General features: G+C 59.4%; 1 long non-coding RNA gene across 2 annotated transcripts; it reads left to right on the top strand.

Moving 5' to 3' along the window:
- The first annotated feature begins 6,803 nt into the window (after positions 1-6,803).
- Positions 6,804-11,092, top strand: LOC110255950 (uncharacterized). Of its 2 annotated transcripts, XR_014820628.1 has the most exons (4): positions 6,804-6,923; positions 7,191-8,052; positions 8,723-8,789; positions 9,091-11,092. It is a non-coding gene; the product is annotated as an uncharacterized LOC110255950 (long non-coding RNA). The 2 variants fall into 2 exon arrangements; XR_014820627.1 differs by lacking the exon at positions 8,723-8,789 and having other exon boundaries at positions 8,790-11,092.
- The last annotated feature ends 3,917 nt before the right edge of the window (positions 11,093-15,009 follow it).

The raw sequence follows: 15,009 nt of genomic DNA on the forward strand, positions 1-15,009 counted from the left end.
TTCCCGAGTTCTCTTGTCCACGCAGAAGGGGCTGTGGAGTCCATCTGGAGTGTGGACGTTGGGTGCACTGGGCATGGGGGCCGGTGAATGGGCAGGCGCTGTTCCTCCTGCGTGAAGCTGGGGTCTGGTGGGTAAGACGGGCCATCAGGCGTAAAGGAACACATGGGGTAATGAAACGGGGGTAACAGGGATGGGAACCAGGGGGTGCGGGGAAGGGGCGCAGGCTGGAGCTGCTCCAGTGGATCTCAGGGCGGAAATGAAGAGTGGGGGCGGCAGACGTGGGCAGATGGGAGGCGGGCATGTTCCGCGTAGGAGGCTCCTTCGGTCCTGGCACACGTGCCGAGGGGTGAGGGCCACAGAGTGGAAATTTGGGGAATTTCCATCGTCGTGCAGCAGAAACGAATCTGACTAGTATCCACGAGGATGCAGGTTCGATCGCTGGCTTCACTCAGTGGGTCGGGGATCTGGCTTCGCTGTGAGCTGTGGTGTAGGTCGCAGATGTGGCTGGGATCCCGCGTGGCTGTGGCTGTGGTGTAGGCTGACAGCTGGGGCTCCGATTCAACTCTTCGCCTGGAAACTTACATACGCCGTGGGTGTGACCCTAGAAAGGAAAAAAAAAATTAAAAGAAGGAAAAAAAAATGGAAATTTGGAAACAAGCTGAATGGCCACCAACAGGGTGCTTGACCACAAATAAAAGATGCCCAGGATGGGGGAGGTCGAGCAGAAGAAGGATGTGCTAGAAGGACACGGGGTCTAGGCCCAGGCCAGGGAGCGGGCCTGGGGTCCCGTGGGGGCATCCTGTTAGAATGCCACCACCCAGGTCCTGGGCGCTGGAGGCTGCCCCCACCGCCAGCAGGGCAGGAATGCTAAACTCTCCCTGCTTCTTTGTGAATACACGCTCCAGGCACAGGGCCCCCGTGGGCACCTCTGGTTGGCCAGGCTCAGGCCACGTGCCCACAACGCTTGGCCAGGGGCTGAGAGAACAGGCATCTGGATTGTTTTGGCCTGGAGACGGGAGGCGGCACAGAGCTCGCTCAGTGGGAGGGAGGTGCAGAGGCTGGGCAGCCACGACAGCAGCCCAGCCCGCCACACGCTTCTGCCCCACCAGCCCCGCAAAATCAAGAGCAGGGACACAGAGCCTCTGCCTGGCCCCCACAGCTTCGGCCTTTCCCAAAGGGCACCCCCAGCCCCCCAGGGTCCAGCTTCCGCCCCCGGCTCCAGGCCTGCCACCTTGGCCTCCCTTGACAGTTTAAAAATCTCTCATTGTGCTCATGTCACACCGTTGACTATGGCCACAGCCACTGGTGGACACAACAGCGGCTAAAGGACACAGGAACTGTTTGTATCCACATGCACCAGACAGCGAGCCCCAAAACTGAAGCCTCCCTTCTCCTACCTGCTCTGAGCCCTCTGCCCCCAGCCAGCACTTCGGCAGTGAAGGTACAGGCCTGGTCAGGCACCAGGACTCTTCCTCCCGGAGGGCCCCGGGCCCCACTGGGTCCTGGCTGGAGGAAGCCTGCAGACCCACGTGGAGCCTCTGGGTCCCGCAGCTTGAGAAGCCGTGGGGGAGTCTGAGCTCCTTCCACCCTCCTGTGCTTTCGAGTGGCAGCCCCGTCCCCCTGAGGCTCAGGGCCCACCTGCGCGGGGCAGGCCTCCTGCCTTCGTTACCGCCCAGGCACCTGAGTGGGCGGGCAGGCCAATGCCAGCCTCGGCCCCCGTAAGTCACAGTGGAGGTGTCTCTTGTGGAAAGCTTCCCCTCGTGGGTGTAAAACTTCTAAACCAGCAGAACCCAGAGTTTCAGGGACCAAAAACTAAACATCTGCGCCAAGTGGCCAGCGTCCTCCTCAGACGCCACTGGCTCCCACCCTGGACGTCCGGGTCCGAGAGAACCACAGGCTGGCCGTGAGCCCAGCATGCGCCCCAGGCTGGAGGGCACGGTTAGGCTTTTGCTTCACGTTATTTGGGTTTGATTGGTTTGTTGGGTTTTGGCAGTAAATGACAAAAGAATTTGTTAAGGAGTCTAGAAGTGGGGGTGGTCCCAGGATTGGGTAAGATGCTGCCGACCTGTCCTCAGACCCGGGTTCTTCCATATTTCGTAACTGTCATCCTGAGCCCCAGGGTTTGTCCCTGCCTTCCTATTCATAAGCCAGTTCTGTGTCATGGGCCACTCGTGTGACAGGGCCTTGGCACCCACATGATCTGGGGGCAGCTGACCAGCCGCCGTGCTGTTCAGCGAGTCTGGGGTGCGATGGGTGGGAGGACGAATCAGATCTAGAATGTGTGTCAGCTCCTCGGATGGAAGGTGTCCCGGTGAACAACTGCCATCAGGGAGCCGGCTGCTCCCCTGGGTGTCGTCAAGGTGGCAGGTGAGGGCTCGGAAGCCACAGCCGCCTTGGTGACAAAGCCAAGGTGAGTGTGCAAAGCCTGCCTCCCTGCCACCAAGGCCACCTGGAGAGCTGGCAGAGTAGCCCTTGTGGCCGGAAAGGGAGCAGAGTGGCATCCCCAGTGCAGCCCGCCCAACGGTGCCAGGGTGAGAGCCTGCGCTGCGGGGGAGGGGCTTTTGGCGAACAGTCGCAGGACACGTGTCCTTGTCCTCTCTAACCGCCCCGAGACGTGTGTCTTCATCTGCTTCCCCAGCTTGCTGTCACTCATCCTCCTGACTCCTTCTGTCCCAGACTCTGACCAAACCGCCAGCCACTTCCACAGGTGAGGTGGCCCAGGCACCCTTCCGTCTACCCAAAGGAAGAAGAAGGTGCCTGCTCAACGTCCTGCCCAAAGGGAGGTCCCTTTCCTGCTGGGGCGACAGTGTCCTGCTCTTGAGCAGTGGCCGTGATGCAGGAGGGCGCACCAGCGCCTGTAGGTGACCCGACCCTCCGGGCTGAGCAGCGGTTCCTGGGCGGCTCCCTTCCAGCTGCTGCTGGCCTGGTGGCCCAGATCCCGCGCAGCTCGTGGGTAGCGGCTCAGGACCCACACCCCGGTATTGGAGCCAAAAGCTAGTTTTGTCTGGGAAGGAGAGAAGTTCGCTGCTGAAGAAGGTGTGGCACGACTGGACTCCAAGCCCCTAGATGCCTTCTGGATGGTTCTCCCGTCAGGCCCGCTGTGCCCCCGGGTGAGCCACTGTCGAGGCCACGTGCCCTGTGGGTCAGCTGACAGGTCACCAGTAAAGGGCTGGAGTGGCACCGGATGTGATCTGTGTCAGCTCAGCAGGCCACAGGCAGTGCCCTTTTCTGTCTGGCCAGGGCAACCTGTCTTCCCTTTGGCCCAGGGTGATGGCTGTGGCCCATTGAGGTGGCAGGAGGCAGGCACAAACTCAGAGAACTGGCCTGTCCCGAGGCAGGAGTGCGTGTGGGCGTGTGCACGTGAGAGAGAGAGAGAACTGCTCACAACTAGAGCCCAGCCCACATGCCAGGCTGTGTGTGGAACAAGGCCCATTGGGGTCTTCACCTGGACTGGCTGAGGACAATCTACTAGCCAGCCATTTGTGAGAGCCCATGCAGCCTTTCCCAGGCTCTCGGGCCCCTGGGTAACGGCCGGGAGGAAGCCTGTCGGCACTGCGCAGACCCCTGCAGCCCAGGGCCCGGCCCTACCGCCCTGGACCCCTGACTTCTGAGGGGGCCACACCTCTGTCATCACAGCTGAGTCACCTCTGCTCACCTCTTCTCCCAATCTGTTTGCCTTCCAGTGATGGCGCTCGAGTACGTGTTTTGCAAGCTGCTTATCTGGTTTGGTCCTGAGCATCTCCTGGGCACCTAGCCATGTCCTTCCCATTGTCCTTCCCAGTGCCCTCCAGAAACCCTTCAATGGCAGTGTCTTGGGTGGGGCCCTGACCTACAGAGAGAAGCAGCAGGAGCACTTTCGGAAAGGGTGGTGCATAGTTCTGGGTCTTGGGGGAGGAGAGCCGTTGGGGTCCTTCCAGATTAGGGCCTGGAGGTGGACTGCACACCGTACACCCTTCTGGCGTCCTGGCTCCCGGATTCCTCTCCCCACATCATACCGAGGAATTCATGGGCCACGAGGGAGGCCAGTTTCCAGTCAACCAGTTGAGGTGGGGGTCAACCAGTGAATTAGCATCACTCTCATCTGCTCAAGCTAGCAAGGAAGCTAGGTCTCTGATGGACTTACCTGTATTAGGTATTTGTAGCTTCGGCTTCATATAATGAGAACCGAAAGTAGCAGTGGCTTTTATGAGATGCTTTATTTTCTCTCGCATTCTTCTCTTTCTGCACCACTTAGTATGTGACCGTCATCCTATGGTTACCTCGTGGTCCGTAATGGCTGCTGGGATTCCGGCCGTCATGTCTACCTTTCAGGAAGCAGGACGGAGATAGCAGAAGAGGACAAAGCGCTTTCCCAGGCGTCTATCCCCTGAGACTGACTGCCTCTTAAGTTCTTCACCTACGGGTCCTCACTGACCTCATCCTTGCTGTAGTCCCGCTAGAAGCAGTCACCCCTGACCCTGCAATCCTTGAGGCCCTCATTCCAGGGGCCCACCGGCAGTACCTGAATCAGCCGGTTCACTACAGCATGCAATGCCAGATTCCCATCCTGGATGCCGGTGGCATTTGGGGAACCGGCTTTTCTGGTGTATGATATATATCTACACCTGTGCGTATATGCAAGTGGGTAGAGCTCAAACCATTTCGGCATCACGTCTGTTCACCATGTACCCTCCCCTCAAATCTAGACAGTGAACACGCCCCCAGCCCAGTTAGTACCACACCCCGCCCCCAGCGCAGCCGCTATTCTGAGTCCTGTTCATGTGAATTAATCTTCCCTTGAACTTCATATGAAGGACTCATACCATACGCGCTCTTCAGCAGCAGCCTTGTTTGGCTCAGTATCTGGTCTATGAGATTCACGTACACTATTCCACGCAGCAAAGCAGAATTCTATTGTCTGAATTTGCCAGTTTGCCAACCAGGCCCACAGCTGAAGGGTGGTCTCCATGTTTTGGTGTTTGGGGTAGAGCGTCCGTGGGCAGACTGGCCACGTCCTTTGGCAGACCCGTGGGTGTGTACCTAGGAGCGGAATCGCTGTGCTCTGCACTCAGCTTGTGTGGATAAGGCCAAAGGCTTCCCCAGCACCCACTCTCCCTCCGCGTCCTCACCAGCGCCTCATCTTCAGTCTCTTTAACCGTGGCCGCTCTGGTGTATGTGTACAAACGGGGCGTTGCCTGCTTGCAGCCCACCGCGGTCCTGAGGGTCCGTGACCTGAATCCACTCCCAGCCCCAAGTGCTGTACTGGCCAGGGTTCTCAGATGCTAACAGCAGAAACCAACCCCGGTGAACTTAGGCAGAAAGAGGATTTATGGAAGGAATCCGGAAGCTCGCAGAATGGGTGGGAAGGCTGGAGAACCAGGCTGAGGAGCTGAGCAGGAACTAAGGAAGGCTCGTGTTCCAGGACTAACCCGGCGAAACTTCGGGGCTCGCTCCCACCACCGTTCGACTCTGTGTGACCGGCTGGGCTGGGCTGGGCTGGGCTGGCCCCTCGTTGCTCTGCACAGGGTTGGCTGGGCTCATTCATGTCAGGGACCTCATCTGGGAGAGCTGGCATAGGTGGGGGGTGAGCGGGGGGCACAGGCTCCCTGCGTAGGGCTCTCCCATCCTGCTGGACGCGGACCCAGGCTTGGTCACGTGGTGCCAGTGTTCCACGATGCGAGAGGCAAGGCCTCCCAAAGGCCAGGTTGGGAAGGCCCCCCCACCTCCCAGGGCCAGCGGGCTGGGAAAAGAGGCTCGACCTTCAGACGGGAGGAGCCGCCGCTTGCAGTTGGCTGGACTGGAACCAGGAGGCCAAGGAAGACAGGACCCAGATAGTCAGGCCGCAACTGAAACCGCCAATGCGCAGCCCCATGGACATGCCCGCTGCCTCGTGGGACCCTGGCTTCCAGGTGCCGGCCCTGCGGCTGTACCCCCGCCCCAGCAAGGACGCTGAACCACCCCTGCCTCACCAGCCACATGCTGCAGACTCGAGGCCCCGAGAAGCCAGCTGAGAGCAGTGATCTGGGCCTTTCGACTCACGTGATGGCAGGTTCCCAAACACGGGAAGGAGGTTCAGAGGCCCTGAGGACCACCTCTGCAGGCCTCCGGAGAGGGGAAGGTCACCCAGGGGACTTCGTGGACCCCTCATGTGCTGACTCAAGACTCACCATCACCTTAGACAAACAAGTGGTAGAACAGCCCCGCGGAGCGTTCCCTGCTGTCTGTTGAGACTCCGGGTCCAATGCCTTCCTGCCCCACACACCCAGATGTTCCTCGGGGCACTACCCCCCCTCCCCCCGGGCACGGGGGACCCCTGGGAGCCGCAGTTGCTAGTTTGGGGTGTACATGGTTGGGGGTGAGGAACGGGTGCCCCATGTTAGTGCTTCTGCAGCAGGAGGGGACTCACGGGGGACTCTCCCTTGAAAACACTGTGCCCCCCACCCCGCTGTGAGAGTCTTTGTTTTTAATTTTCAGTTTCCTTTTTAACGGAGGTGGCATCATGAAGTGCTTTTTAAAAGCCGTGTCCCTGCTGCTCAGCCCGCCCCCACCCCCACCCAGGCTTTGGCCACGGCCTCCCCCGAACCTGCTCAGGCCTCCTGAATTGGCCGGAATTCTCAGTGGCTTGCTCGTGCCCCACCCAGATGGCCCGGGCGAAGGTGGCGGGCCCCCCGGCCTCGGGGAGAGCTGGACAGAAAAGGTCTGATGTGGCAGCAGCTGATCTGCTGAAAGAATGTCGCTGGTGGGGACGCCAGGAGCTCAGAGCCAAGCATGTGGTCGTTGCAAAACGGCAGGGCAGGAATGCGGAGCTCTCTTCCGGGTCCCTTCTTCCCTGCGGTCACTCGAGTCCCGCTCACAGACGCCCCCGCCAGATGTGCGCTGCGGCCGGCGGCGCAGGAGGATCTCAGGGAGGCTGAGACAACAGCTCCGTAGAAAGAGCGATGCAGGCGAGGGGGGAGAAGGGGCTGGAACCGGGTGGAGGACTGGGGCCCCAGCAGCCGCCCTGGGCTGTGGTGTGAAGTGAGGAAAGGAGGGGGTGGGGGGAGACGGCAGAGCAAGGGCCGGAGACGGAGACGGCCGGGGGTCCCGGGGGGGCCAGGCTGCCGGTCCACACGGGAGAGGTGGGGCGGTGGGGGACGGCGGCACCACCTCACTGCCCAGGTAAGGCAGGGAGGGTGCGGGGCCTGGCTCCTTACCAGAACTCGCTTGAGCAGGGCCAGCCGGGAGCAGGCCTGGAGACTCAGCCTCGCTGGCACCTCGGATCCTCCAAATCCTCGTGCCGGAGGTGGCCTCAATCAGGTCCTGCCCACTGCAGATCTGGGGGCTGCATGGATGCCCGGGCCTGCCTCCAGGGAGGGGACTGCAGTGGGGACTTGTGTTCATTTCCTGGGGCTGCCAGTCCAGATTAGCACAAACTGTAGGGGGCGGGAGCCGAAAAAACACAGCTTTGTTCTCCCACAGTTCTAGTGACCGGAAGTCTGAAATCAGGGTGTGGGCAGGGTTGCTCCCTCCTGGAAGCCCTGGGGGACAATTCTGGGTGCCTCTGGCCCAGCTTCTGGCAGCTCCAGGCTTTCCTTGGCCTCCTTGGCTTGCGGCTGCATCACCCCGGTCTCTGCCTCTCAGCTCGGGCCTTCTCCCTGTGTCTCTCTGGGCTTCGAACCCCCTCTTCTTCTCCCTTTGGATGGAGGGTCACCCCAAATCCACAGCGGTCTCCTCTCAAGGCCATTATCTTAATCACATCTGCCAAGAACTCTTTCCAAGGTCAAACTGACAAGTTCTGGGGATCAGGACGTGGCCCGCTGAGGATTCCATCCCTCCGCTACGGGGCTGCTCAGAGCTCTGGGCGCAGGAGTTGCCCAGTGGCCACGTGCGTTCTCCAGGCAGAATCCTGCAGGGCTGAGTGCGGCCCCGTCCCGGGGGCCCCCGCCCCCGTATTCCCACCTGGGACGCCTTGGGTGCTACCCAGGCACCGAAAGAGAATCTGATCCCGCCAAAGTGCTCCAAGAGGGATCGGCAAGGGCTGTTTGAGTGGATCGTGGAGCACATCTCCCCAGGACCCGGGAGGCCGAGAGACAGGTTTGGGCTTAACTTGAGGAGGCTCGTTCTAACGGTCAGAGGGTGTCGGGATGGGATGGCTGGTGTTTGCCAGGCATGGTCACAGAGGCAGCTGGCTGAGACCGGGCCCGGGCCCAGGCCCGGTGACCTGAGTTCCAGTCCTTGGCTGTGGAGTGGAGCAGACCGGGGCCCTCCCTGCTCCCCTATGCACCCCGGCCCCAGGCTCCTCTTCTGGAAAGTGGGACCCCCCCTCCCCCACTTTCATCTCTCAAGTCCCTGCCCTGGACCCAGAGGGACCAGCTTCTCCCAAAGAGACTGAGACAAATGGTCCTTTTCCTGCCTCTCTTTTCTGGAGCTTCCTGGTGACACTCCCTGCTCAGCCCCCACCTGGGCATGGCCTGCAGTCCAGGTGCCACAGGGAGGCGGAGCTGACTCTCCACAGAGCAAATCTGCTCCTGGGACGTCACCAAAACAGCAGCCCAGGTTTACCAGTGAGGAGCCCCCACCTCCTGGGGCAGTTAAAGGCTGGTGACCCACTGGAAGCCCCCTACCTGGCAAACCAGAGGGTCGGTTGCCCAGTTAAGCAGCTGAGAGCGGCCAGGGGTGGTGGGCCCTTCACATGGAAAGAAGCTTCTCGTCTGCACACCCCCAAATTCTAGCTCTGGTCACTGGAACTTCTTTTCCTCCTTAGAACACACACAGATGGTTTCACGGATGGCTGCTTCTTCTGGAATGCTCTTTTTGCTCCTCTTCACCAGGTTAATTCCGGGCGTCGTTCGGATCCGGGGGCCTCTCACACTCGGAGGAGACTCCGAGCTCACGCGCTTGCTCAAAGGGGCCTGAGCCTCTGCATTTCTAACCAGCCCCCAGTAAGGCTAGTCCTGCTGGTCCTCAGCCCACACGCTGGGGACCAGTGGCTCAGACACCTGGCCTCTGGGAGCACCTCTCTGTCTTCAGCCTGGAGGCAGCTGCCCGCCCTGTGTCCACAACGCACCCTCCCGCCCAGCCCACGCCACGTGTGTCTCCGACTGATTTCATCTCTTCCACCATCGATCCCAGGCACGCCCAGCTCAGAGCAGGAGCGTGGTAACCCTCGCATCTTGGTTGAATGAACGAATCAGTTCATGGATTCAACAAACAAAAGTGAATGCAGAGCTACGCCAGCCTTTGCCACGCCCATGTCTACACCCTGGGGGAACCCAAACACTTCGAACAAGAGCCTTGTTTGGAGTCCTAAGAAGGTGATGTGAACAAGCGGTGAGACGCTGGGCCAGCTTGGGTCAGCTTCAGAGCAGAGCATCTGAACTGCACCAGCGGTTCTCCAAGTGGGGTCCGTGAGCAGTCGCCCCGCGTAGAAGGGACACTTGTTAGCAGTGCACACGCTCCCTCCGAGTCAGAGATCTGAGGGGGCTGCCATCTGTGTTTCCATGTCCTCCAGGGATTCTGGGGCCCTTAAGTGCAAAGCCCCCAGGTCTAGACCAGTGACAGTGACCGTGGCTTTGTGCTGGAACCACCTAGGAGCTTTGAAAGCTCTGATGCCTTTGCTGCTTGGGCTGCTGTTACAACACTTCTGACTCCAGATGAGAGGGTTTCCCTCCTGACACCAAATTGGTAGTGTCGTTTCCAACACCACGCCTCGCGCTCTCTGACGGTACCCAGAGCAAGTGCAGACGCCTCGGTGTAAGGGCTCAGTCCCCTACCCGCCCCCACTTCAGAAGCCAATCGCAAGTCCCTGGGGGGTTCCTGAGACCCCCCTCCTCAGCTTGTAGGATTTGCTGGAATGATTCAAACTCAGGGAAACACTGTACTTGGCAATTCCAGTTTATTCTAAAGGATGCATTGCTGAAACAGGCAACTGAAGCGATACGCAGGTGTGGGCGAGCGCCCGGGGCAGCCCCTCCCAGCACCTGAGCCTCATCGGGTAGGTGTTTTGACGGAGGCTTCATGGCGTGATCGTGATTGGCTACATCCCTACCGGTGGGGATTCTCTCAGCCTCCAGCCCCTCTCCCCTTCCCAGAGGTCAGGGGGTGGGGCTAAAAGTTCCAAGCTTTAAGGAAGCGGTTGGGTCCTGCGGCTGCCAGCACCATCCTGAGGCTGCCAGCGGCCCACAGAGAGTCGCCACATTGGCGTAAACTCAGGTACGATCTAAAGGGTCTCAGATAAATGCGAAAAGATGCTCCTCGAACCCAATCACTCAGGAAATTCCAAGGGTTTTAGAAGCCCCTGTGCCAGAAACCGGGGACAAAGACCCAGAATGTAGCTCTGAGTTTGTGCTCTTTTGCAATAGTCCCGCCCCCTTCCCCGTCCTGGGTGGGTGGGCTCTATTCTGGCTCCTCAAGCTCCGTCGCCTTTTGCCTGCAATGGGGGTGAGGGAGGGGCCGGCCAGTGTGTGGCCACGACCGCTCCACACAGCAGCGGGGAGGCTGTCACAGGTGGGAGATGAGGGGCACCGCCTCTTTCTCCAGAACCTTGACCACGACCAGGGAGGCTGGGAGAGGACGGTGCCTGTGGCCACTGCTTGCGACCGGGTGCGGCGGGCTGAGCAGCCAGTTCCCTCAGACCAGCTTCAAGCCCTTTCTAGGGAGGCTCTCGCCTTCGTCACAGCGGACCCCATGCGGGGACGGATAGCACGGAGGAGCGTTGCCTTGGCAACGCAGGCTTAGGAGGGTGGCGCTGGTAACCAGGGCTGCTTTTGACCTTCACCGTCTCTCGGGCTGGTGGCTTTCTCATCTCCCTGCTGTTCCGCTGGAGCCATGCCCAAGCCTGCAATGAGGCCATCCTTAGGGGAGGCCTTTGGCCACCCTCTGTGTCACCCACCCTTTCATCTTAGAGGGCATCGCCATGAAATGCACTTCACCAGGAGGCACAGAGGAATCCCGTGCCTGTTTGAAAGCACTCAACCAAAGCTGAGCCCCTGCTCGCCCTGGATTCACGCTGTGGTTCCCACCCAGGGTCATGCCTGCTGCTCACCCTATAGCTCTAACCAGGCAAGCAAGGCCACCTCCGAGTTCCAGGTGGATCTAATGCAAAAGATGGTAAATACAGCATTAGAATCACGTCTCCTGGCTTTATTCCTTTCTCTGAGCTGTGTGACCTTAGGCAGAAGGCTTTACCTCTCTGAGCCTCTGCTGCTGAGCCTCCACTGTCTCAGAAAAGGGGGTTTGACACACCTCCTCTCTCCAGGGGCTGTCCTCAGGGCATCCGAAGGCTTCCCCAGGCCTCAGGCCCTCGTATCATGATGCTGAGCGTGTGTGTGGTGGGGTGTGTGTTCTTTTGTTTATTTGTTTTTTGGGTTTTTTGGCCACACCTGTGGCTTGCACAAGTTCCCAGACCAGGGATTGAACCTGGGACCACAGCAGTGAAAGTGCCAAATCCTAACCACTAGGCCACCAGGGAACTCCTGTGAGGGGGCGTCTTAATTTGCCCGCATAACAAAACACCGCAGCCTGGTGGCTTATAAACAACAGAAACTTAGTCCCAACTGTCCTGGGGGCTGAGTCTGACTCGCCGCCAGATACGGTGTCAGGCGGGGTCCTCTTCCTGGCTCAGCGGTGGCCATGGTTTTCTCTGTGTCCTCGCAGGGAGCAGGGGCGAGGGAGCCTCTGGGCCCCTTTCCTGAGGACGCGCCGGTCCCGAGGCTCCACCCTCCTGCCTGCTCAGCTCCCAGAGGCTCTGCCTCCTGCCACCATAACCCCGGGGGTTCGTTTTCAACGTGTGGATTTGGGGGCACACCTCGGTCTCTGCTTCTCCTCTCGCTAGTGCCAGGTGTGTGTGGATCTCCAGTGCTGCACCGGCTCCTCCAGGAGTCTCGACTCTTCCCAAGATCTTGGTTAGAGACCCCAGGGCCCCCAGCCCGGCCTGGCGATAAGCTTTCCCCCTCCGGCTCCAAAGGAGCGCAGGCGGTATTGCAGGCTTCCCGGTCATCTGAAGGCTTGGCATCGACTGGGGTTCCGGGAGGAGTGGGGAGCTGGCCCCTGCTGGCCCGGAGCCCACGTTGCAGCCGGGCAGCCTCAGCGGCCTGGGGCGGGGGCCGGTCTGCTCTCCTGGCCTGGGCCTTGGGAACAGCGAGCAGGACTCAAAGCTGGCCCCCGATGGGCCAGCCCCTCCCCGCCGCGGGGCCAGGCATCTCCCCTTGACCTTGGCGGGGTCTGTTGGATGGATGCGTGCACGGGCAGCCTGCCTGGTCTCATGCAAGGTCAGAGGATTTCTGAAAATGCTTAAAAGCTTCAGCTCTTTTAAGCAGGATGTTCTTCACTTGGCTCAGAGAGGTTTTCTGGGCACAGGCAGCCCGGGGCCCTGGGGTGGCTGTGTTCCCTCCGTCTGGGGCTGAGGCCTGGCGGGAGGAGCTTGGCATCCCCTGGGGGTGGGTCTCAGGGACGGATCCCGAGCTCTTTTCGAGTGGGGGTGAATGTCCCCTCCCAGCCAAGGGGAAAAGGAGGTGGGGTAGGTGCCCCGTACCCTGGCCCCTGGGCTGAGCACCAAGCGAGTCATCGGCCTGCTGGCCCGAGGCTTCCCTACAGCACCTGCTCCCACACAAGGTCAAGAGGGCACCCCTGCGGGTCCCCGAGGCCCGGGAGGATGAAAACCAGCCCGGCCTCTTTAAGAATCTGTTGCCAGAGTAGAGAAAATGCAGAGCGAGGCCTTTGGTAAACAACCCGGGTGCAGTAACAGCTCCCAGCTGTGCGGGGGGCGGGGCGCCGAGCTGGCGAGGGTGGGATGGGCTGAGGTCAGGCTGGGTGGGGACCAGCCGGGAACACGGGGCGGGGGTGGGGGGGCAGTGGGCTGAGCTGGGATGGGGTTTGTCCAAGCGAGCGAGCGAACGAGCGTGCAGCGGACGAGCCTCAAAGCCTTCCAAGGCCTGGAAGCTTCCACCTCCCTCGGGGGCCTTCTCTGAATCCTCCCAGATGGCCGCCAGTGAGGAGGCCAAGGTTTCAGTCCGGCAAGTGCCTTTGGGAGGAAGGGGGGAGTCTGCATCCTCTTTTCCACGTCGCTCGCAGTAGTTCAGGGACGTATCCAAGGGGGCGCTCAGGATCTCTGAGTACCAAGCACAGCACCTGTGAACGGTCCCTCGGCAACGCCCTTCTCCAGACCCATCCCCTGGAGCCGCACCTTCTCATACCTGGGAGCTGTGCCTCAGCCTCCTGGGGGGGTCTCCCTGCCTCCCAGCCCTGTCCAGGCCAAGCCCATAGAGCCACCACCACTGCTGCCTGAAAGCGCCTCATCAGGACGTTTCCCTTGGCTTGAACCGAGGGAGGCAGGGATAGTGATTTCCTGCCAGTGATCGTAGATGCGTCAGGATGCTTTTGGCTGTTAATAACAAACCCACTTCAGAAAGGCTTCAACTTGGGGGAGGATATGATGGTTTATATTAACGGGGAGGCACCAAAGCTGGGTAGGCTTCATGGGTGGTTGAGCCAGCAGTTCACCTGTATCCAGAGTACCAGGTTCAGGTCCCCCCCTCCTTTGTACCCTCTGTAGCCACAGCTTTGTCCTCACGCCGGCTTCCCTCATGGTGCCAAAATGGCTGCCGTGGCTCCAGCTCTGCACCACAACCTTTAAATGGCAGAGCAAATCTCTCTTTCTGAACTCCAATTCTGGTCACATATTTCTGTCCAACAAATCACCCCAAAACTTAGTGACTCAGTCTTATTTTGCTCATAAACCCTCGATGTGGGCAGGACTCAGCAAGAACAGTTCATCCTGGCCCACATGGCATGGGGGTGGGGGGTGATGCACCACAGCTGGAGCTTGGAGACTCTGTTTCGAGATGGCTCACTCAACGTGGCTGATAAATTGGCACTGATGCTCGGTTCCCATACAGAACTCCTTGGGTTTCCTGACGGCCTGGTGCCTGGGCTCCAGGAGAACAAGGCAAGCCGCGGGAGGCATTTTTAGGACCTGGGCTCTGGAGTCACACAGCATCACTTCCTTTGTGCTGTCTTGGTTGCAGCGGTCACAAAGGCCTTCCCGGATTCAAAGGGGGGAGCTACAGTCCTCACCACTCCTGGGAGGAGCGTCAAGGTCACAGTGATGACGCGTCTATGGGTTGGGAGCTATTGGTGCCCCCATCTTGGAAATCCCATCAGCCACAACCCCCTGCAAGTGTCTTTTCCGCTCTCAGCACTAATCATGGGATGGGGCGTGTGTCCCCTCTGGAGCTGGGGAAGACTCAGCGCTCTCCCCAGAGTGCCTGGGCTGTGCGGGGGGAGGTGTGGGTCTTCCAGAGAAAGGAAGGAGAAGCTCAGGGTGCAAGGAGTGCCCCCGACAGCCGTGTTCACGGGACCCTCGCTCTGTGCCAGGGGCTGTGCCACGTGCTTGATCTCATTCACTCTGTTACGTCTGAGCACAACCCAGTGAGACCGGGGCTCGTGTTCTCTGCGCTTTATAAAAACTGGGGTTTGTAACTCACCCAGGGCCACAAGGCCAGAAGACAGCAGAGACAGAATAAAGGTCAGGTTTCTGGCTCTGAGTCTATGCTGCTAACCCCTCCCATAGCAGAGTTCAAGACTTCCAGTGCATGGCTAAAGAAAGTAACCTGAATGTGGAAGCATAGAGCCTGGGTGCACTGGCAGCTATTTTGGGACCATGAGGCAATCCAATGTGAGAAAGAAGCAGATTCACAGAGGAGGGGAGAACCTTGATCAAATAGCACAACGCCTGCCCTCTCTAGGGCCTCCTCAGTTCTGTGAGTCGATAAATCTACTTTACTGTTTAAGACTGTATGAGTTTGATACGTAGTTGCTTATAATTGAGAGTATCTTAACCAATCAAGGAGGCTATTGTAACATTTCTCCTATTTCACTGTAGGGATGTTCTGTATGTTCTGTATGTTGTCTATGTAGATAACAGGCGGCTTAGAAAAGGGACCAGGCCTTAAGCATTTCTCTATGCCCAGTGCTTAGCCCAGCAAGTGATATTCCCTTTTTTTTTTGAACCATTCTTGGGGAGAAGAAAATAAAGGAGAACAAGTGTAGCTA

This window comes from Sus scrofa, chromosome 12, assembly GCF_054392235.1.
Source record: "Sus scrofa isolate SSC_HxYL_T2T_F1_AM1 chromosome 12, Sscrofa_HxYL_maternal_Yorkshire_Landrace_v2.0, whole genome shotgun sequence".
In the NCBI taxonomy this organism is placed as follows: domain Eukaryota; kingdom Metazoa; phylum Chordata; class Mammalia; order Artiodactyla; family Suidae; genus Sus; species Sus scrofa.